The following is a 24,916-nucleotide window of genomic DNA, read 5'->3' as shown; positions in this document are numbered from 1 at the left end:
ACATAGGATGGCTTAGGTAGACTGAGAAATTTTGCTGCTATTGATTTCTACCAACACCATTCCCAAGGGATGGAGAAAAATCCCTCCCCCAACCAATGTTTATGCACCCCAGTGTATCGGACACTCTGCAAAGTAGACTTTGTTCTGCTGGCTTGTTCAGGAGTGCTTGTAGCACAATCCATTATATGCTCATTGCAAGGTTACCAGTCTGAAACCACCAGCTACTCTGCTTTTCACTCTCATGAAGAGTTACCATTTTGCAAACTTACAAGGAGAGTTCTGCCCTGTCCCATGGGATCACCACGTGTCAGAATTGACTCAGTGGCAGTGAGAATCCTGGGGTGGGGGGGCAGTCTGAGTGGTAAAGAGTGTATGCATTGAGCTGCTAACCACAGGTGAGCAGTTTGGGTTCAGCCGCTGTCCAAGGTGCATAGGTGACTTTTGCTCCCATAGGATTTACAGTCTTGGAAACCCAAAGTGACATAGTCCGTCTGTAGAGTATCTATAAATCAATATTGTCTATTTTAAAATGTGCTTTGCTTACATTTAAAAGAATCCACTAGCCTTAAGGAGAAATGTAGTCATTTGTTTCCAAGCCCAACAATATTAGCAAGAGAAGGAGCAGGGAACTCATGGCCACCAAGCTCATTGGAAGAACTGCCTCCTCACATTCAGCAGCCACAGGAGAGGAGGTGTATGTGGAGAAAAGTTTCCAGGTTCATATGGACCCAGGGGCTTCTCTCATGCCCCAGTATTCCTCCAAAGTATTACAAGTATAGAGTCAGAAGACCCTTAAGGAAGACCCTTAAGGAGATGGATTGACACAGCGGCTACAACAATGGGCTCACACATAAAAGTAATTGGGAGGATGGCCTGAAACTGAGCACTGTTTCCTTGTGGTGCACATAGGGTGGCTATAAATTGGAACTAATTGGCTAAATGTCACAACAGTTAAAACAGAGAAGTTTATTATCTAACCAAAAAGGTACGGTGAAAATAAACTTGAATATTACAAGGGCAAATGAAAAATTTTGTAACCTTAAAAAATTTTGTACTTATCAAAACGACCAATGCCATTTATTCCTTAAATTATATCAATTAGGAAAAACTACAAGCAGTTCCATTTTGCCAGATAGTCATCCTACTAATAAAATTAAAAGGTCAATATTCATTTGAAGGTAAGCTAACCAGGGTTTATTTAAGAAATGTCAAATATTATAAACATGAACAAGAACAGAAAAAATACAGTATTGAAAGGTGTAGGTCTGTCAAAGGGCATTCATGGAGGTCTAGACAAAGACATGTACATGCAAATATATATAGGAGGATGGGGAAATAGATCTATGTGTCTATATTTATAGGTCAAGTATTAAGGTGGCGGAAGGACCTTGGGCCTCTACTCAAACACTCCCTCAAAGCATGAATACCTTCTTTTATTAAATTGGAACTCTATGATGCTCACTCTCCCGACACAACGCTGGAGCCAAAGTGGGTGAACAAGTAAATGTGGTGAAGAAAGCTGATGGTGCCCGGCTATCAAAAGAGATAGTGACTGGGGTCTTAAAGGCTTGAAGATAAACAAGCGGCCATCTAGCTCAGAAGCAACAAAGTCCACATGGAAGAACACACCAGCCTGTGTGATCAAGTGGTCCCAAAGGGATCAGTTACCAGGCATCAAAGAACAAAAAATCATACCATTGACTGCACACCTCCATGATAGGATCGCTGAAGACAAATGGGTGCATAAGCAAATGTGGTGAAGAAAGCTGATGGTGCCCGGCTATCAAAAGAGATAGTGTCTGGGGTCTTAAAGGCTTGAAGGTGAACAAGCGGCCATCTAGCTCAGAAGCAAATAAGCCCACATGGAAGAAGCACACCGGCCAGTGCGATCACGAGGTGCCCAAGGGACCAGGTATAAGGCATCATGCAAAAAAAAAAGATATAAGTGTGTGTATGTATGTGTATATATGTGTATATGTATATATGTATGTGTATATATGTATATATATATCATATTAAATGAAGGGGGAAGTGCAGAGTGGAGACCCAAGACCCAAGTGTCGGCCAATGGAGATCCCCTCATAGAGGGGTTTAGGAGAGGAGATGGGTTAATTAGGGTGCGAGGTAGTACCGATGAAGAACACAGCTTTCCCCCAGATCCTGGATGCTTCCTCCCCCCAACTACCATGATCCGAAGTCTACCTTGCAGGCCTGGATAGGACAGAGGCTGTACACTGGTGCATATGAGGGTTGGAGGTACAGGGAATCCAGGGTGGATGATACCTTCAGGACCAAGGGTGTGAGGGACGATGCTGGGAGAGTGGAGGGTGAGTGGGTTGGAAAGGGGGAATGGATTACAGGGATCCACATGTGACCTCTTCCCTGGGAGAGGGACAGCAGAGAAGGGGGGAAGGGAGACTCCGGATAGGGCAAGATATGGCAAAATAACGAGGTATAAATTACCAAGGGCATATGAGGGAGGGGGGAATGGGGAGGGAGGGGGGTGGAAAAAAGAGGACCTGATGCAAGGGGCTTAAGTGGAGAGCAAATGCCTTGAGAATGATTGGGGCAGGGAATGTATGGATGTGCTTTATACAATTGATGTATGTATATGTATGGATTGTGGTAAGAGTTGTTTGAGTCCCTAATAAAATGTAAAAGAAGAAAAGAGAAAAAAATGATTAGGGCAAAGACTGTACAGATGTGCTTTATACAATTGATGTATGTATATGTATGAACTGTGAAAAGAATTGTATCAGCCCCAATAAATTGTTAAAATAAAAAAAATTAAAAAAAAAAAAAGAAAGGTGTAGGTCTGAGAATGAACTCATTGGTATCTAGCACGTCTTGCTGAAACCACTCTAAATACTTAAAACCACAAAGGAGAGCTTTATCACTGTCTATGGCACCGCCCTTAACTCATTCCTTCAGTCACTTAATTTATAAATGAAACAAAATAATCCAACCAAAAATGTATTAGGCACTGAGCATACAAAGAAATAAGATCATCTTAATTACAATGATAGAAAGATGTGGAGTCTTGGTGGCTTAGCAGTATTGTGTTGGGCTGTGACCTGCATGGTCAGGAGTCCAAAACCACTAGCAGCTCCCTTTCAGAAAGACTGAACTCTCTACTCCCTTAAACAATTACAGTCTCTCAAACCCACAGGGGTCACTATGGGTCAGCAGTGTCTCAACGGCAGCAAGGTTTGATTCTATGTGATGGAAGGATGCAGAACCGATCTGTTCATGAACACTTGTACTTTGTAGCTGAAACACCTATCAAACATTTTAGCAGAGTAGATACTTTAGAAAGTAGAAAACCTATTTGATACAATAAGCAATGCACCTGCAAAACTTAATTGATATTATTCTACAATGTATACTTCATTTCTCCTATTTGCATGGCACTTGCAGATTTTCCAAGTATTTTCTTAAGTAATCACATCTGTTAATAACTCCAGCATACATAACAAAAGTTTTTCTTTTAATAATTTGGATGAGTTATTAACTAAGTCAAAATCACAAAGCAGAGCCACTAGAATGCATTCCTCAACTTATTCTTTGCATTAAACTAGCATATTTTATGCATAAATCTTCATATTGTGATGAGAAATCAGAACTACAGATATGTTTCAAACATCCCCACTCTATGTTACCAAGCTCAAGCATAGTCTCGCACAGTTTCCACCCATGCTGCCAGGGTAATTCAAATGGGATATCTAAACCTATCATTATATAATAAAGCTTTTATTTTTTCTTATCATATTATTTCAAGATTATTGCATTATATATGAAGTAAAAATATAAATTTTGCTTTAGCGTTTATTTCCTGATCATTTCATTTCCCTGGACTTAAATAACTTAAGACTATGTAGGGACAAACCCAACAAGATTAGAAACTAGGGCTGTCAGAGTTGATCCCAAATTATTATGGCCCAAAGGACAGAGTAGAAGTGCCGCACGCAGTTTCCAAGCCTGTCATGTCTCTGTGTCTCCTGCAGCTTCCTCTTGCAGGGCAGCTGGGCAGCTCCACCACTGACTTGTGGGTTAGTAGTACCAGAGGCTCTAGTCTCTGAGCCAATGGCGCTACTTGGGAAGACAATACTGAAAGTAAATTCTCATTCAAGGGAGACTGATAGCACAATATAGAACATCTCCTTCATATTTCCAAGACTAAATGTTTTTAACTTTTCATTGCAATTTAGATGGACGTTTGCATAGAGAATCACGAGTTTTACATTCCACAATTTATAGGCATTTTGTTTCCACCCATCCACTTTCATCCCTTCAATGTAGCCTCACCTGTGTCATTCTCCCCAGTGCTTCCTGTTCCCATTCCTTCTTCTTTCCTAACCGTTTGTCCTTTGTAAATGTTAATCTGTTGGTCTTAAATGGTTGATTAGCCTAACAACAATAAGAGCTCACTTCAGCTCAGAGAAGTACCGGGTGACAGACTTGTCCAGTCTCTACTTGATCAATGAGCCTGCTCACTCTTATGAGCTTGGGTTTTGTGTTAAGCTGGTTTGTCTCAAAAAACAAAACCAATGGCACCCATCTATGTATGAAAAGAACTTTATATCAAAAAGTAACTTAATATCAAGAAAGCATCCCAGCCCAGTTCAACTCAAGTCCATGGGTCTGATGCCAGCGGGAGCCTTCTTCAGGCTCTCTAGCTGCAGAGCAGTACAGCAAAAGGGTGAGGAGGGACTCAGGAAAATCACAGGCAAGTGCTGGAAGAGTCATGTGCAACCAAGACGAGTGGAAACAGGGCAGAGCACCAATATTGCTCAGGTTTGGGTGTCCCACTTGGGGCAGCACCGACACCGAGGCAGACACTGAGTCCCAGGGAAGTCCCAGTGAGAAAGAAGGTGAAAGAGCAAAGAAATAGGACATCTTCAGTTTCTACCTTAAAAAATAAGTCCACACCCCCAAGAAGCATCATCAGGCTGTGACCTGACTGACAAGTTGGACTCCACCCCTCCACAAGCGCAAGTTGACCTACCATCTAACTACCATAGGTTCTGTTCCTCCTTTCCCCCACACTCTATGCAGCACCTTCTAAAAGAGAGCAAACGGCCAACCTCACCTTTCTCCTACAGAGCCGACCTTGGGTTTGAATGTCTAACCAGCGGGTTAACAGTTCAATGCTTAACCTATAGGGCAATGCACGCAACCAAACCAAAGGCACTTCCACGGAGTCAATGCTGAGGCACAGCGGTCCCCAGTGGGATCTGTGCAGAAGACTGTAGCTGGATCAGGAAGTCGAAACCCAGTCTTTCTCCCAAGTTGCTGCTGGTAGTTTGAAAGTGCAGGCCTTGCAGGTCCCAGCCGGACACATAACCACTTCACTCCCACGACTCTGTTACCCCAGAGTAGGCAGAGCTGATTTTGCCTTTGTGCTCTGAATTATTAATATACTCAACATAAATTATCCATTTTTAACATAGTTAAAAGGCTATTATTTATTAAGACCATATTACTCAGTCCTTTAAATCTCAGTGCACCCTTTATCCCTATGAGTTACATTTTAGCACATCCTGTTCTCTTGATAAGTATGTTGAGGCTTAGAAAGGTTAAGTATCTTGTTTAAATATTGAAATGATGAAGGGACCAAAGGAAATTGGGTTCCAAAGCATTTTTTAATTAACCCCATGCTTACGTGGTCCTGGTTGCTTTGTTTCCCTGCCCAGCATGTGTGCGTGTGGCTTTACGCACACACACACGCACACACGCACACACACACACGCACACACACACAGACACACACACAGAGATACGCACACACATACACAGACACACACACACACACACACACACGCACACACACACAGACACACACACACAGTTGATGGTGGACTCCTCATAATCCAGGCTAGAACTGCCCTTGTGAATTTCCAAGTCTGGACCTCTCTCCCGGAGGAGGAAAGCCCCACCTTCTACCCCAGATTGGCTGGCTGTTTCAAATCGCTGGCCTGGTGGCTTTCAGCCCAAGCACGTAACCACGACAGCATGTTATATTAAAGATCGCCCTGCAGCTCCGGACTTTGGGTATTACCTTCATCATTCTCCAAATGTATCTACTACGCCTCAAAATTAAGCATCCATTTCAAATCCTACAGGAGGCAAAGAAAAGTAAAAATTTCATAGCTCTGTTTCTAGGTAATGAATCAGTCAAAAATCTCTGTCTAATAGAATTTTATTAGATTCCATTTTGTCATTGGGTGGGAGCTTCTAAGAAGCTCCCTTTCCTTGGTTCATTCAAATTTAAGGAGGGCACAAAGGCATATCCATTATCACAGATACTGTGACCCAACATTTATTCTCTTTTCCCCACACAGAATTCTTACAATAGACAGCAGAGCATTCTGGGCATGGAAAGTTACATGTAACAGGAGGAGTCTGTATTAAACAAGAAGGTTGGTTTTGAATACATCAGATTCGAGTGGTTGAAATGAAGCTATCAGCAAGATATACAACAGAGATCTAAAACATCTAAGTAAGAATAATTCAAAAGTAGAAGTTAAACAAAATTGATAGGCTATTGACAAAGTAGCAAAGCTGACATAGAATTCAGAGACAAGATGTCATGGAGCGCATACACATCCGATGGTTTGACGTATTGCCAAAAGCAAGCTCTTGCATTTGCAACTGCAAGGTTTGACACAGAGAGTCATCCTTAGAAAGAAGGGCTGGTAAGAATGAGTTCACAGTGACCACTGCAAGATATGGTCAAATCTATGGCAACAAGATATGGTCAAATCTATGGCTTTTTATTGTGAAGGAGAATAGCAGAGTTTTCCTTCTAATCTGTATTGATCAAAGTGACCAATTAGACATTTTTATGCTCCAGACCAAGCTTATGGCTTGGGATGTGTGAGAATCCATGTTATTATAATATATTGAATTTGCTTTCTCAAATTGTGATGCACCAACTATTAAAAGACACGATGAGCAATAAATGGTTCAGTAAGTAGAAAAATGTTTTATTCAAAAAAATAAAAATAAAACTTTTATTCAGAAGAGGAAAAGGATTTGGAAGTTCAAAGATCTAAATTACAACTCTCAACTGAAAATTACTGAAATGAAATGTTAGGGCTAGTTCCCTTACCTATAAAAAGGAGGAAATATTACTTGCTGTGACAGTGTAATTATAAGTGAAAGGTTGACAATTCATGTAAAGGTATTGATTTAGTACTATTTGGCATTCAATGTATACTTAGGTCATCCTATGTAAGTGGCTGTGCAGCTTTTCCTTCTATTTGACATACTTTCCTTGCACTTTATCCTCAAGGAAACCCAGAGTTTGACCTTCTGTTAGTTCTTGAGCAAGAGTCTTCACTTTCTAGCTGTTCTAAATGCTGAATTATATTGAATTCCTTTTCTAAGAAGCTGTTATTAGAACACTAGCATAGCCATAACTCCCAAATCCACATTCAGGTTTTCAGAACCACTGAGCTATCTTAACCCCTGTGTTTAACATTAGTTGTCCTAAAATCGGTGACTAAGCCAGATAACATCCAAATTATTTTTATAAATGAATACCATTTTATTATATAATGCATATGTTGCTTTTGTATGCCAACAGTAATGATATAGTATCAAAACCCAGCTATCTAACCCTAGAAAGACAGTATGTCAAGGGAATTAGAGATATTTTAATTCTAAACCAGAGTGTTTAAATACAAAGTTTATAGTGATAGAGGTAGATTTTTGAGCAGTGGATTTTATGCTTACCCAAATTCTGAAGCACTGCTACATTTCTGACCTATTCAAAATAGAAAGGAAAAATTGCAATATTGTGAATAAGAAAACTCCAAATGCCTGGTACATTTCTTTATCTTTCAGTGCCCCCCTAGCAAATACTGCTAATTGAGGTATTTGAATCTCTATTATAAGCAGAAGATTTATTCATAGTTGATGCACTCAGACCTCTCTTTCATCAGTAACTTTCCAGTCCCAGGTGTATTAACAGTACCTTGCTGTTGCAGCAATACTTTGAAGTTAAAGCAAGATCACTCCCTTCTCTTTGATGTTTCATTTCATTATGATTAGAGTGAACTTCTTTCTTAATGTATTTCATCCTTTGTCTTATTGTCTAGCATTTACATGTCTAAAAAGTTCCTGTTTAAAGAATATTTGTGTGTGTGTGTGTGTGTATTCCTATAGTAATTATTTCCCAGCCTTCATTGCTAAAAAGTCTACCTGGTTGATGTTATGGTTTTAATTACATCTTCCAATAATCTAGGTTTTAAAATTGAACCTCTGTGCCTGTGGTTATAAACCTATTTGGGAATGGAATGTTTGTTACATTGTTGGAACAGTGTTAATACAAGTGTGTCTTGAACTAATCTGTTCTGAAATATAAAAAGAGGTTAATAATAATCAAGGAAAAAAAATGAGGAAATATAGATATCAAGATGCTTGAATATTTCCAGAGAATCAAGAAGCTGATAATGAAGAGACAAAGACCTACTTTCAAAGTTGGCAGAGAGAAAGTTCCCTGTAGACCAATACTCTGAATTTGGGATTGTAAACTTCCATATATATATATATATGTTGGTTAAAGCTACTGCTTGTGTTATCTCTGTTATAATACTTCTAGATAACTAAGACAATTGAGGAAACTTTTACATATTCCATTAAACATTTGAATTGTGTCACTTTTTTTCCCCTGAAATTCCAACTGAAAGTGCCAATAGCAGTGGGCTAGCAACAAGGGATTTCCAATGAAAGGAATTTTTAATCATACCCTCCATCTCTTCTTAGTGCAACTGTGAACTCAAAAGGTAGACTTATCCTTCATATTAGCAGGAGGCTAATCTGCTCTGTGTTAGCTTCCCGTGGGCATTTGACACTGTTTTTGAGCAATGATCTTTAAATTACAGACTCATCTAGGCTGCTGTGAGCACGGAACATACCCTCGAATTACAAGTCTATTTGTGCTGATCTGTGAATGCACTTATTAGCATTTAGGTATCAATTATTTTTAATTACTTCTTGGAAATTCTCTTTCACCAATTGTAGAGCCATTAACTGAAATTTGCTAAAGAAAGTGATCACACTGTTTCCCATGCCCCATGCACAATAGTGCGGCTCATTCTCTGACCTAGAACACCACTTATTATTTCCTCTTATTTAGTCCCCCTATTCTTCTTATCTGTTTGCTTCACAAGCTGTGGAAATCTTAAACATGGGGCAAAAGTTTCCTTTTTGCTCTCCATTCTTTCTTTGTTCAATTTTGTGTTGTGTTTAGAAAAATAAAATGGATTAATTAAGGACCCTACCTTAAGAATTCACCAGGTTTGAAGCTGAAGCTGAAGCTGAGGCATCCTTCAACCTCCCTATTGTAGATAGTTTCAGATCATAAGTCATTATATTCCTTTCATTTAGCACAATTTTTACATATTTAATTGTGAACCGATTAATATTTGTATGCCATCTTAATATTTTATTTAAATACATTAATAAATCAGTAACACATTTCTTTGCTAGAATGGGTTGTTCAAATTTGAGGAAGAAGATAATATCACCATAACTTTATACTGGGAATACATTAAATGTGGGATCAAAACACATAGGGCCTTGGCCATAGCAAAGAATCAGATCAATGTGTAAATCAAAGTCCAATTTAATAGTTGGCTTGTTGAACAATCAACTCAACATTTAAACTCATTGAATTGAAAGTAAGTCTTGAGTTAGAATGATTTATTTTATATTCCAGGTTTAAAGTAGCTTTATTGAAACAATATATTTACTTGAATAACTTATTCTATCAAAGAGTCTTTGAACTAATAAATTAACTTGATATATATGTGATACAAAGACATTAATGAGTTTAGCATGATTCCATAGGTCACTTAATTATTTTTAAACCATGTTTTTTAGATCAATTTTTGGCAAAAATCGATAAGATGTACTAGATATGCAGAAAGTTTTGGACCCAGGTAGAAATTAAAACTAAGACCGTCCTATTCATTTGAATGTTCAAAAGAAATTACTATGTAAAATATCTAATATTTTATTATATTTCCCTATTATTTTATCATATGTATCTCACTCAATTTCACAAACATTTCAGTAGATGCATCTGTTGTTGTTGTTAGGTGCCCTTTAGTTAGATCCAACTCATAGTGACCCTGTGCCCAACAGAAGAAAACACTTGGTATACTATTCCATTCTCACAATTGTTATGTTTGAGCCTATTGTAACATCCAAAAGAATGTAATCTTATCATGTCCACTTCTAAAGAGCATTCTGGTTGTATCTCTTCCAAGACAGATTTGTTTGTTCATCTGAAAGTCCATAGTATTTTCAATATCCTTCTTCAGGACCAGAATCTAAATACACGGGTTCTCCTTCAGCCTCCCTTGTTCAATGTCCATTTCCACATTGGACTCCATACGAGGCAGTTATAAATGCCATGGCTTAAGTCAGATGCACTTTAGTCTTCAAAGGTACACCCTTGCTTTTCAAAACTTTTAAAGAGTTCTTGTACAGCACACTAGTTCAATGAAACATATCTTTTGATTTCTTGACTACTGCTTCCATGAGTATTGGTTGTGAATCAAAGCAAGATGAAATCCTGGAAAACTCATGTATTCATTGATCATGATGATTGATCTAGTTGTGCTTTGGGTTTCCTTTAATGCATTGTGGTTACTCCCTGGGCTCCAGAGATCCACAAGGTCAGTCATTTGAAACCACCATCCTCCCATAAACAGTCTCAGAAACTCACGGGGCCAGTTCTACTCTGATGAGTTGGCATCAACTCAATGACAGGCAGTTTGTTTAGGTTTTTATTTTTATATTGAGATGTGATCCACACGGAAGACTGCAGTACTTGATCATTTTCAGCAGTGTTTCAAGTCCTCCTCATTTTCGGCAAGCAAGGTTGTGTCATGTGCACGTTGCAGATTGTTAATAAGCCTGCTCCCAGTTGGGATGTGGCTTTCTTCCTCATGACTCCCAGTTTCTCGGTTTACATGCTGAGCGTGGTAACTGGATAAGGATGATGAACTGTTGCAACACCGACACGCAATTTTCCTGATTTCAAACCATTGTTTTGTTCAAAGGACTGCCTCTTGGTCCATGGATGGGTTCTGCATGTGTTCTGGAAATTCCATTTTTCTCAATGCTTTCAGCAGTTATTATCTACAGTAACTTCTAGTAGCCATTATTAAATACTGAGTGTACAAGTTCTCAAATGTCTCATTGACTTAAAAAATGTCAATATTTAATTAGTAGAATAAACAGGATTAATACCAAACATCTCTGATCCCTATTGGGGACGTATTCCCCTTGTTACACTATTGTTAGAATAAAATATCACATTCGAATTATGATTTTAGCATTAATACAATCAAAATTTCCATTGAGTTGCTTCTTTATTGTTTAAATTTAAAAAATAATTGCAAAAAGGCACAGAAAAATATGCTAATAATTACAAAGAATTAGAGCAGATATTTCAGATCATGAAGAGTAAACATAGTAAAAAGATATTTGTCCCAAATAGGGCTAGCATTGGATAAAGGAAAATGTTTGGAAAGATAATAGAAAGGGAATGAGTATTTCCATAGTTCCTTTAGAGAAGTCACTCAAGATTCCATGCAATCACCTCATTTTTGCACAAAAGTCATGCTGTATATGTATAAAAATATTAATGTATAGATAGGATAGATTAGTCATGTATTTAATGCTTTTAAAAAGACATTTCAGAAACAAAAATGCTAACAAAAAGGCTTTTAACACCTAGAAGTAGTGCAACATCAATATTTGAAAAACATTTTAATTCCAGAAATAACTATTTTTCTATTGGCTTTATCAATTCCCTTAATCTCTGTATTACCATGTCCTTCTTTATTCAATAATTATGTATTTACACCTAGTTAAGTAGCAGGCAAAAGTAACTAAGGTTGAGTATTAAGAAATCTCACCATCTATCAAGCTATATGCCATGTGTTGTTTAATATCTCATTTAATTTTCATTGGAACTCTCTGAATTAAATTATATTATAATTAAAATCCAATATTTTAAGTTAATAGAAACAGTAAGACAGAATAAGACTTTAGCTTACTCTGAAGAGATACTCTAAAGCAATGATTCTCAACCTGTGGGTTGCTACCTCTTTGGGGGTCAAACGAACCTTTCACAGGGGTTGCCTGATTCATAACAGCAGGAAAATTACAGTTAGGAAGTAGCAACAAAAGTAATTTTATGGTTGGGGTGACCACAACATGAGGAACTGTATTAAAGGGACATGGCATTAGGAAGGTTGAGAACCACTGCTCGAGATCTTGTGCAGCAGATTTGCCTGATGCATTAAGTCTTTTGAGCTCTTTACTGCTGCTTCTGAAAACACTCATAGTGGATCCAGGGAAGACAAAATCTTGACTACTTCAACCTTTTTCTCCATTGATCCCAATATCATTTGTTGGTGCAGTTGTGAGGATTTTGGTGTTCCTTATATTGAATTGAAATCCTTGACCTTCATCAACAAGGGTGTCTAGTCCTCCTGCCTCTCAGCAAGCAAGTTTGTGTCACGTGAATTCCAAGGTTGTGAATAAGCCTCCCCCAGCCTGATGCTGCACTCTTCTTCGTATAATCCAGTTCCTCTGAGGATTTGCTGAGCATCCAGATTGCACAAGTATGGTGAGAGGACACAGCCCTGACACACATCTTTCCTAATATTAAACCGTGCCGTATTCCCTTTTCTGTTCACACAACTGCCTCTTGATCCATGTACAAGTTTGAATGAGCACAATTCTGAAAACTTCCGGAACTCTAATTTTTCTCAATGTTATCTTTATAATGGGAAAAAGCCTTTGCATTGTCAATGAAACACATGCAAACATCTTTCCGGCATTCTCTGCTTTGAGTCAGGATCCACCTGACATCAGCAATGATATTGCTTGTTCCATGTCCTCTTCTGAATGCGTCTGAATGCCTGGCAGTCCCCTGTCAATATGTTGTTGTAACCATTGTTGTTGTATAACCTTAAGCAACATATTATTCCTGGGTCATATCAGTTATCTCATTCTTTAGTTTGACCATTCTGTTGAGTGACCTGTTTTTGGAATGGGCACAGATATGCATCTCTTCTGCTCAGTTGGTCAGGATCTTGCTTAACCCATCATGAAGTAAAATGCCATCTGTTTTGGATTTTATCTAATGCCTTCAAGGTTATTCAATCAATACAAGTATCATTTAATTCTATGTGCCAACCACAAAATCTATTGCTGAAGCACTTGAAGGATTCTGCAACAACTTCAGTCAGAAACTGACCAAGCATGCTGTCAGGACGCATTTGTGGTTAGTGAAGAATAGAGTTTAAAAGTTGAAAACAAAGAACAAAGAACAGAATTAGAAAAATATGGCCTTTCAGGTAAAAATAAAGCTGGACATTGGATGCAGTAATTTTGCTAAACCAATGACTTGTCATAACAAATACCGACCTTTTTTCCCCCCAACAACAACCAAGGTAAATGTCTACATGGACTTCCCAGAATGGATTACACAGAAATCAAAATGACTCCACCTGTGGGAAGCATGACAGAGCAGTTCAATGTGAGCAGCTCGGACCAGACCGGGACAGCCTGTGGAAGATCGCAGCCACTGCTCACATGCAAGCTCAGGACAAGGCTGAAGAAATGTAAAACAAGGGCACAGGATTAAAAAATCCAACCTTGAGTCTAAACCACCTGAATTTTGAGAACATCTCAAGAAGAGATTGAACACGTTGAACACTAATTGCAGAAGATGAGCTGTGAGAAAACATCAAGACCATCGTTCACGCAGAAAGCAAACAACCATTAAACAGACAGGAAAGAAAGAAAACAAAGATGAATCTGGATGTCAGAGGAGACTCAAACTTGCTTTTACTCACAGAGCAGCTAAAGCAAATAGAAGAAAGGATGAAGTCAAGGAACTGAATAGAAAACGTTAAAAAGGCAGCATGAGAAGACAAAGCCAAATATTATAATGAAACGTTCAAAGACCTGTGATTAGAAAACCACAGTGATGAACGTGTTCAGTGTAACTGAAACTGAAAGGACTCTAGAAAAATTAATTTTTGATTAGCAGGTCAAGAAATCTGATTTTATATAATATATACATATATATGTATATCTTTTAAATCTAGGTATATTCTGCAATGCGTTGATTGCAATAAAGTGAGTTATTGATCATGGAAAATGCTCTAAAGGAACTTGCAAAAGCAGTAGCATATACTTGTACCAAGCACTAACGCTCTGTGCTCATTCCATGACAGAAGCAATTGATTGATTGTTATATATCTCCACTTTCCCCCTGAGCATTACTGATATTAGTATCATTTTTATATATCAGTTATACAAAATTTATTAAATTGTCATGTGAAAAAATGTATTTGGTACACTGGAACTGACAATTCTCTCATTTCAAATTCTAAGAGTTTACCTATCTAGAAATACATATCAAAATACTGATATATCTATGCATATATTTATGCTACTTCATATCATTCTGAAATTGCATAGAGACATATGGAGAGTTTTACTCTAAGGTTTCTCTTACATCCATTACTCTAGAATTGTGTCAAAATATCGAAAAATTACATTCATGTTTTTTCTACTAAGTATTAATTATAACTCTGGACAGTCATACCAATACACCTCTTAAATGTGAAGTAGTCTACAAAATGTTCATAGATAATTGTTGTTGTGGGGGGAAAATAATATATGGATTTAAATCCTTTTTTTCAACAAAAGAAACTCATGTTTATATGAAACAAAGGTCTAGTTTGAAGCACTAAAACGGATTCAGATACCAATTTGAAAAGGGACCCCATGAAAGAAACATGAATTCAGCTACCATTGAAGCCGGAAAGAAAATTATTATGAAGCATGGGTGGAAGGATTCAGAAACCACTGATCCGAATTCTACCTTGCAAGTCTGGCTAGACCAGAGGATGTACACTCATACAGATAGGAGCTGGAAACACAGGGAATCCAGGGCGGATGATCCCTTCAGGACCAGTGGTGAGAGTGGCAATACTGGGAGGGTGGAGAGAGGGTGGGTTGGAAAGGGGGAACCGATTACAAGGATCTACATGTGACCTCCTTTCTAGGGGACAGACAACAGAAAAGTGGGTGAAGGAAGATAGCGGACAGGGCAAGATATGACAAAATAATAATTTATAAATTACAGGAGTTCATGAGGGAGGGGGAAGCGGGGAGGGAAGGGACAAAATGAGGAGCTGATTCCAGTGGGACTTAGGTGGAGAGCAAATGTTTTGAAAATGATGAGGGCAATGAATGTACAAATGTGCTTTACACCATTAATATATGTATGGATTGCGATGAGTTGTATGAGCCCCTAATAAAACGATTAAAAGAAAAGAAAAAGTTGTGGGGACAATGCCCCAGAGAAATCATTAGTTTACAAAAGTATAATTCATTTTAAGAAGGGATAAAATGATGCTGAGATATGCAGCCGCAGACCATCCAGATCAATTAAGGAAAAAAAATAATTAACCTTTCTTGTTCCTCCTTAGAAGAGGACTAATGAATAATAGGAGAAATAATAGCCAATACCATAGATAGCTCAGTTGGAATAGATAACACATTTCAAACTGAAAAAAAATCTATGTGCATATAATCACAATTTTTATATATATGTGTGTGTGTGTGTGTGTGTGTGTGTGTGTGTGTGTGTTTGCAATGAAGTTGGTCTTGCAAAATTCTATCATGTGGTCTCCAACTTAGATTTTATCTCCAAGGCTATATTTTCCAACGGAACCTTTCCCATACTAATCACCCAGAATTACCAATACACTTCAATTGTATATTTGATTCATTTGGCACTGAACACGTTGGGAAAATTCTTCAATTTCATCATCACTAGTTTTAGTGCTGGGTGTATATTGGAATAATAGTTGTATTGACTAAAGTTCTTTTTATGAGATTACATAGTGTACTATCACAGACAGACTTGTATTTCAAAATAAAACCTACAATCTTATTTTTAATAATACATGTGACACCATTCCTCTTGAATTGATCACTCCTCGCATAGTAAAACATATGAATGTATAGATTCCAGATGATCAATACAGTCCATCTCAGCTCACTAATGCCTAGGGTTAGCAAGAAATAACTTTTCACAACTTCCAGTTTTACTATGTTCATATTTTTTACATTATAAGTTCCAATTATTAAAAGATGTTTCATCTGTGTCTTCATTTGTACATTGTGCACAATTAGCAAATGATGATCCCAAAGGCTTTACTCCACTAAATTATTATTATCTACTCTATTTTGAGAAGGCAGTTCTTCCTTTCAATGCTTTCTGATCTATTGGGTACTAGATCTGACAATATTCAGGAGGATTTCAATATTAAACAATGTTGTCCTATTATTCCTAAGTTTTTTCAATGGCTAACACCTCAGAAGTAAATAGCTTTCTTTGTAGTCTTTTATTACTCTGAGAACTCAACTGAAACTTGATCAATTTGGGTGATCAATGACAGAGCTTCCAGCATCACGGCATCACTCAATCCACCACAGTATGAAAAGCTGACAGATAAATGGAGGAACCTACGATCTGTATATGGCATAATTGCCAGGATTCAGCCTGTAGCAATTAAGAAAAAGTCTAGAGTAAAGGGAGCATTATAGTGTGATTATAAAGCATTTGTGAGTCTTCTGTATTTTAAGGTGTTATTAGTTGACACAGAGCCCGTTTCTAATTCATCGTGGCCCCATATGCGACAGAAGGAAACACTGCCTGGTCCTACAGAATCCTTACACTCAGGCTATGCTTCAAGCCATTGTTACGCCAGGGAGCCAGTGCATCTGCTGAAGGGCTCACTCTTCTCACTAACACTCTGCTCCACAGATCATGTTTATTTGATCACTTTTCCCTCCTGAAAACACATCCCAAATATGAGAAACAAAATTTCTCCATCATCACGTATAAAGATCGATCTGCATTCACTTCCTCCCTTGGTGTTCTCTGCAAACCCATGGTACTTTCAAGACCCTTCACCAACACCAGGATGCAAATGCATCCCTGCTCCAGTTAGCTTCATTAATTATCTAGATTTCAAATGCTTATGCTGCCATGGAAAACTCCATAGCCTGGGCCAGGCGCACCCCAGACCAGGCTGGCATGTTCGCTCTGAAAAACTTTAAAGGGGGCTTGTGTGACAGATATACACAATGCAATAAATCATTTGATTTCTTGACTGCTGCTTCCTTGAGCAATGATTTTTGAATCCAAGCAAAAGGACATCCTTGAAAACTTCAATCTTTTCTTCATTTATCCTGCTGTTCTCTCCTGGTACAACTTTGGTTGTCTTTACATTGGGTTACCATTCATGCTGAAGGCTGTCATTTTCTACCTTCAAAAGTATGTGTCTCAAGTGCTCCTCATTTCTCAGCAAGCAAGATTATGTTACTGACATACATGCATTCCAGGTTCTTAATCATGTTGCATTCTTAATATATTACAGTTTTCTAAATAAGTATGGTGAAGCTTGATGCAAATCTTTCCTGATTTTAAACCACTCAATATCTCATTGTTTTGTTTCAAATTACTGCCACTTGATCTGTATATAAGTTCCCTGTGGACACGATTACGTGTTCTGGAATTCCCATTCATCTCAATGCTATCCATAGTTTGTTGTGACCCACAGAGTCAAACACCCTATTTAATCAATAAAACACAAAGAGACCAATTTCTGGTAGTCTGTCCTTTCAGCCAACATTTATCTGACCTCAATGACAGCTTTTGTTCTCTGTTCTCTTCTGAATCCAGCTTGAATTTCTAACAGCTTCCACCCAATGAGCTGCTTCATGTGTTATTGAATTGTCTTTATCTTGGATAATTTCTATATTCTTTGGGTTTATATGCCTGTGGAATCTGCAACAATATGTCTCTTACAGTTGGTTGGTTGGCTATGTATGCCTTCTAAATTTCTTGGCTTGGCTTTTGAGGGATTCCAGAGCTGTATCAGTTTGTTGAAACATTCCTGTTGAGAATCCATTTGTTCCTGGAGCTATAATTTTAACTATTACCTTAGTGTAGATTGAATCATTTCCCTCAATACCAGCAATTGTTGATCATTTTCTCCCTCTTGAAATGACTGAACACTGGCCGGTTCTTTTTTAAAAAATCATTATTTGGGGGCTCATACAAGTCTTGTAACAATTCATACATACATCAACTGGGTAAAGCGCATTTGTACAATCATTACCCTCATCATTCACAAAACATTTGCTCTCCACCTAAGCCTCTGGCATTAGCTTCCCATTTCCCCCCTCCTTCCTCACTCTCCCCTCCCTCATGAAACCCTTGATAATTTGTAAATTATTATTTTGTCATATCTTGCACTGTCAGATGTCTCCTTTCACCCACTTTTCTGTTGTCCATCCTCCAGGGAGGAGGTTATATGTAACTCCCTATAGTCGGTTCCCCCTTTCCACCCCACCCTCCCTCAACCTTCCTGGTATTACCACTCACACAACTTTTCCTGAAGGAATCATCTGCCTGGATTCCCTGTGTTTCCACTTCCTATCTGTACCACTGTACATCCTCTGGTCTAGCCAGATTTGTAAGGTAGAACTTGAATCATGATAGTTGGGGGGAGGAAGCATTTAGGAACTAGAGGAAAGTTGTATGTTTCATCATTGCTACACTGCACCCCAACTGGCTTGTCTCCCCCCCTCCCCCCTGCAACCCTTCTATAAGGGAATGTCCAGTTGCCTACAGATGGCTTTGCATCCCCACTCCGCACTCCTTCTCATTCACAATGGTATGACTTTTTGTTCCTTGATGCCTGATTCCTGATCCCTTTGACATCTCGTGATCACACAGGCTGGTGTGCTTCTTCCATGTGGGCTTTGTTGCTTCTGAGCTAGATGGCTGCTTGTTTACCTTCAAACCTTTCAGACTCCAGACACTATATATTTTGATAGCCGGGCACCATCAACTTTCTTCACCACATTTGCTTATGTACCCATTTGTCTTTAGTGACCATGTCGGGAAGGTGAGCATCAAGGAATGCCAGTTTAATAGAACAAAGTATTCTGGCATTGAGGGAGTACTTGAGTGAGGGCCCAATGTCCATCTGCTCCCTTAATACTATACCTATACAAATACATGCACATAGATCTATTGCCCCATCTTCATATATAAATATATTTACATATATATATATGCTTTTATTTAGACCTTTACAAATGCACTTTGGTTGGTCAGTTCTTATTGATATCATTACCCTATGTCATTCTTCCATGGTCTCAGTGTTTCCTGCATCATTCAATATTTAATCTATCAAATTCTTTAATATTGGAACTTGAAATTTAATATTTTTGTCCTTTTTTGCAGCTTTAGAAATGTTCAACATGTTCTTACTTGTTGACATTCTGATTTCTGAGTTTTTCACATTTTGTTGACTACTTTGTCTTGACAACCTGATGTTCGAATTTTCTGTTGAGCTTTTTTACTTCATCGTTTATTCCCATTTCTTTAGCTACTCTACATTAGAAATGAGTTTTAGAGTGCTTTCTGACATGAACATCCTTAAAAAAGAACTTTCTCTTCTCCTAAGACCATCATTTTTAACTTTTTCCATCTGTGCTTTCACTGAATGAAGAGTCTGAGAAGGAAATTGCGTGGGCTTTTAGTAGTATTTCATGATACCTGTACCTAGACATGGACATCGTGCTTGGTCACATGGAGGGGCATCGAAAAAGAAATGGACACTTGTCAAAATGGATTGACACTGACTGAAACACGGCTCAAACATGTGAAATAAATTTATGTATGTTAAGGCCATCTCTTTGTCTTATTTTTACTATAGCAGCTATGAGTAACTAATATGTTTCCTCACCACTTAAAAATAATTAAAATGAAGGGTGTTGGCTGTTTCACGAAAAATTGTGATATATCCAATAAATTAAAATTTAAATATTCATTTTCAGTTTAAAACCTAAAGGTATCTGTATCTTTTCTTACAATGGTGATGTAACAAGGCAAACTTTTATCCTGAAATATGAGAAAACTCTAATGCCAATATTAGTTCAAGAGTAGTTTTAATCTTCAAATTCTGCAAATGATAAGAAAATATTCAAATAAAGCCTTTGGCCAAACAGCTATCCTTTTGTTTTTCACATTCCTTTGTTCTTCTTAAAAATATGTCATTACTTTTATTTACTTTTTACAAGTTTACTGAGGTACAATTCATATATTATATGTTTCAACAGTTGCATCACATTCATAAGAGTTAGACAACCATCAGTAAACATTAAATTTCAGGATATTTCTTCTATTCTACTTTTGATATTAGCTATCCATTTCCTCCCACCCTCCCCTATTTTCATGTTGTTGTTGGTTTTTTTAATCTATAGTTTCAGCAATTGTCTCTAGAGGTTTACCTATTCTGGGTTTCATATACAGAAAATCATTCAAAATGAAGACAGAATACAAATGACTGAACAACAATGACACAATAAAACAGAGAAAAGCCACAATCGATAACGAAGCAGAAAATATTATAAGAGTCAATGACAAAGCCCACACTTTTATCTAATGACAATGGCAGTAATCCACCCTGCAATGTTCTCTGAACTTTAACACAAGCCCCTTCCTTCTCTGGTCTATAGTCAGAAGGGATTCACCAGAGGCTTAATCCACATGGTGGATACCGCAAATGGGTTTTGGGATTTCACAACTTTCCACAGGTTTTGAGAATTTAAACTCTAATAGCTTTCCATTTTCCTCCCCTTGATCTTTTCTGTGTTTTCAGTTGTTTGTTTTCTTTTTTTTTAATTCATTTTATTGCAGCTCGTACAACTTTTATCACAATCATATATATGTTCATTGTATCAAGCAAATTTGTGCATTTGTTGTCATCATCATTCTCAAAACATTTGCTTTCTACTTGAGCCCTTAGTATCAGCTCCTCATTTTTTCTCTCACTCCCTGCCCTGTCCCTCATGAACCCTTGATAATTTATAAATTATTATTATTTTGTCATGTCTTACATTGTCCTACGTCTCCCTTCACCTACTTTTCTATTGTCCATCCCCCAGGGAGGGGTTTATATGTAGATCCTTGTAATCGGTTCCACCTTCTTTAACTCAAGAAATGACATATTAAGATTAGAAATACATGGTGACCAATATATTAACTTACAACCCAGTGCTAAATTTAAAAAAACTGTCCAAATTTCAAGATAGAAATGAGCTTAAAATAATGTGAACTGAAAGCATTATCTGTTATATTTACAAAACAAAGCATTGACATAGTAGTAGGGACATGGAGTAGAATATGCTTGATCACCTCATATTTCAAGTAGTATTAGCAATTACCATTAAAAAATGGATATAAAATAAGTTGTAGTCTATGGAAATTGGCAAATACAAGTTCATTTAATGAACTGATACTAATAAAAACATATGAGTAAAACAAGAGAAGTCTCCTAAATGCTATTATTATTTTAAAATGAAAGAATAATATGGGCTTCATGGAGGTTACAAAAGTTTTTGAAGTGACAGAGCAAGGAAATGGGATTCAAATATATTCATATTCTTGGAAACCAAATGCTTTTGTTTATTATAATTTATTTGAACTTTTGTGATGTTTTCTAAAAACGATATCTACACACAAACATATACACAATAAATTTGTATGATTGTATGTTTGTGAATACCAATTTATATTTTGTTATTTCTTAATAAACTAAGAATCTTTTTGCACAAGTCAAAAGGTCCAACTGAAAGTTGAGGTGGCGTCCTGGACTACGAGCTGAAGAGATATTATTGATTAATTCCACACATATTAACTAAGGTGGACATATAAAAAATGTATTCAGTGATATTACTAATTGGAATTAAAACATGATTGACTTTCAGAAATTTTAATTTGGTAAATAACTAGGGTTCTTGGGTAGTGGAGGGGTAACATTGAAGATATTTTCAATGAGCTGGAAGTTAAATTTGCCAGTGCTGACATGCTGTTTAATATGACTCAGAAACACAGAAAAACTTGTCTTTGTATGGACAATTTGAGCCGGGGATAATAAGAGAATATTCTTTTTATCCCACTTCATTTAACTGAGATCATTGAAGTAGAGATAGTAGATTCTACATATAGGCAAACTCTCTCCTGTGAAATCACTTACAGACTGGAAAAAAACTCGGTAGAGATCATTTCATTTCAAGTTTTATCCTTCTTGTATTTCTTTCTCTCTTAATAACCATTTCTAGACATCTACTTTTTAGATTAATAATTTTGACATTGATTTGTAATCTAAATGAAAATTTTGGTTGTTTTAGCATACTTTTTTGGTAGAATTCTTATTTTCAGTGCATGAAGAGGTTTGAATAGACCTTATTCCCCCCAAATCTGACATACATCAAGGGCCTTTATATTAAACTGATATACAGCAAATTTGATATACAGTCCAAATTTGGACAATCAAAAATTGAGCTTTAGATATAAAACATGCAATGTAATGTAGTTGTTAGTTTATATCGAGTGTACTCCAACTCCTGGCGGCCATATGCTTGTAGGGAAGAATTGCTCCACAGGCTTTCTAAGGTGCCATCTTTCACAATCATCTCCACGTCTAACAGGGAACTCCTGTAAGGGTTCAAATGACTACCTTTTCTGATTGAGGGCATTTTGCATTTGATATCTATGCCGCCCAGAGAACCTCAAACATGTAAAATAATACTATAGCAAAGGAAATATATGTAATATGCATTCATATGTAAATGAATACACACACACACACATACACATACACAAATCTTCATTCTTTCTAAGTGACCAAATCCTATTTGTATTTTTGGACTGCTGACCACAGGAATTCATATTTATATTTATAAAATTTATGGGAATGCAACTATGCAAAATAAGTTTGATTTTCCCATATGAAATTGAGGTGAAGTGAATTGTTAAAGTCTCAGGCATTTGTTGATATTCGCTAAGAGTCACTGCCAGGGATTACTTGTAGTACGCTAAAACGTTTAACTAGTAATCCTGAAAGCAATACAATAGATCTCGCTTCTGTAGTTTATTAAACATTTTATGACTCTAGTTCTGTGCACTCTGTAAGAAGTTAGCACACATTCTAATCCTGTGCACATGATAAAGCACCGCCCAGTCCTGTGCCATCCCCACAACTGTTCCTAGTCTTGCGCCCACTGCTGCAGTCGCCGGGCTGCAAACCATCTGGGTGATTCTGCTGCCCCTTGGTTGATTTGTTGCTAAGCATGTTATCCTTCTTCAGGGCTGGTCTCTCCTGATAGCAGGTCAAAAGTATGTAAGATGAAGTCTTACTATCTTTGCCTCTTACAGGCACTCTGGCCTTACTTTTCCCAAGACAGATTTGTTTGTCCTCTAGGCAATCCATAATGCTTTCGATATTTTTCACCAGCACCAGGTGACATGGACTTCCCAGGCCACAGAGGAAGTAAAGCGGCCCTGTCCCTAGGGAAAAAGTTTAGCTTGTTCTATAGGGTGCCTCTGGCTACTTAGCTGGAGTAGCTGGGTTTGCTGACTCATGAAGCTAGAGCAGAATGCCTTCCAGTTGAGGCTTAGATCCAAGTGGCGTGTCTTTTGGATATTTAATGGCAGCCATAAAAGAGCTTTGTAGCATTGCCCAAGCAGAGCAGAGGCCAAGACAAGTGGCGGAGGGCCAGATAGAGCTCTGCCTGCGAGCATTGCAAAGAAGAGATCACAAAATCGAGCAACTGTAACCTGAGCATTTGTCATCTGAATTGCAACCTAATTGCATCCTCTGTGAGTTCTATTTGGCCATTGCAATGAATTGTACAACACTGAAAAAGAAGTGGACTCCCATGTGATGGTTGGTTGATGTCAAAATAGGATTAAAAGGGATTAATGGTGGAAGTTAGTCTTACTTCTACCGTGTGGCAATCATTCTTTGTATCCATATATGGATACAAAGGTATATCTGCAGGAATGAAGATATTTACTTAATTCTCACAAGTCTACAGACATTGTGACTTTTAAAAAATAACTATCAAGCTGAAATGTATATTTTAAAAAATTCCCAATTAATATAAATTTAAATGTCAGTGGCAGAAGTGAAACTGATATAAACCTAAATAACACTTTATGAGTTTAAGGATTAACAATTTCTTTCTATAGTAAAGTTTCACAACCTTTAAGTTAATACAACCACACCACACTTATCACACTGGTTAGATTTCAAAGACTTCATATTTTGGTGAAAAATCTGTGTTATGCCAAAATGTAGAATGAACACATCAGATCACAAAATGGATCATTATGTAATTGCATGAAGGCCAAATTGCATCATTGTGTGACTGCCAAAATTCATTAGACATGATGACCCCTCGCTGGAGCATACCATGACAGAGGACAATTCTGAGCACACAAGGAAGGGAGTGAGTCCAATCTGCACACCCCACAGTGGGACAAACCAAGAAGGGAACATAACGGATCAGGAAGGGGAGAAAATCAGAGCCACAGAGCCCCTGAGGAGCCCCCCAAATTGACTTTAGGTTAGAAGGGACAGTCCCTAGAAGCCCCCACGACCAGTGAGAAGATAGTCATACAAGTCAGAGGACAGACTTGGAATTAAATGCTTTTTTGGATTTCTTTTCTAGTTATTATTATTTTTCTTTACATACATTTCTTCTATTTTTATATTTTCTCTTGTATTCAATTTAATGTCTTCTTTTTGTATTGTCTACATTATTGTTAGTTTGCCTATCTATATAAGATAGGCATGGGAAGCAAGCCTGAGGAGAAAATAATGGACAAGATTCTGGAGGAATTATGAGTAGGAGGTGGCAGGGGAAGGGAATGGAGAGCAAACAGTGCCATAGACAGGGGAACAACTAAGGAATTAAAATCAACTATGAGGAGGGCCTAGAG

This window comes from Tenrec ecaudatus, chromosome 11 (genome assembly GCF_050624435.1).
Source record: "Tenrec ecaudatus isolate mTenEca1 chromosome 11, mTenEca1.hap1, whole genome shotgun sequence".
Classification (NCBI taxonomy): Eukaryota; Metazoa; Chordata; class Mammalia; order Afrosoricida; family Tenrecidae; genus Tenrec; species Tenrec ecaudatus.
This window is presented reverse-complemented; position numbering follows the sequence as displayed.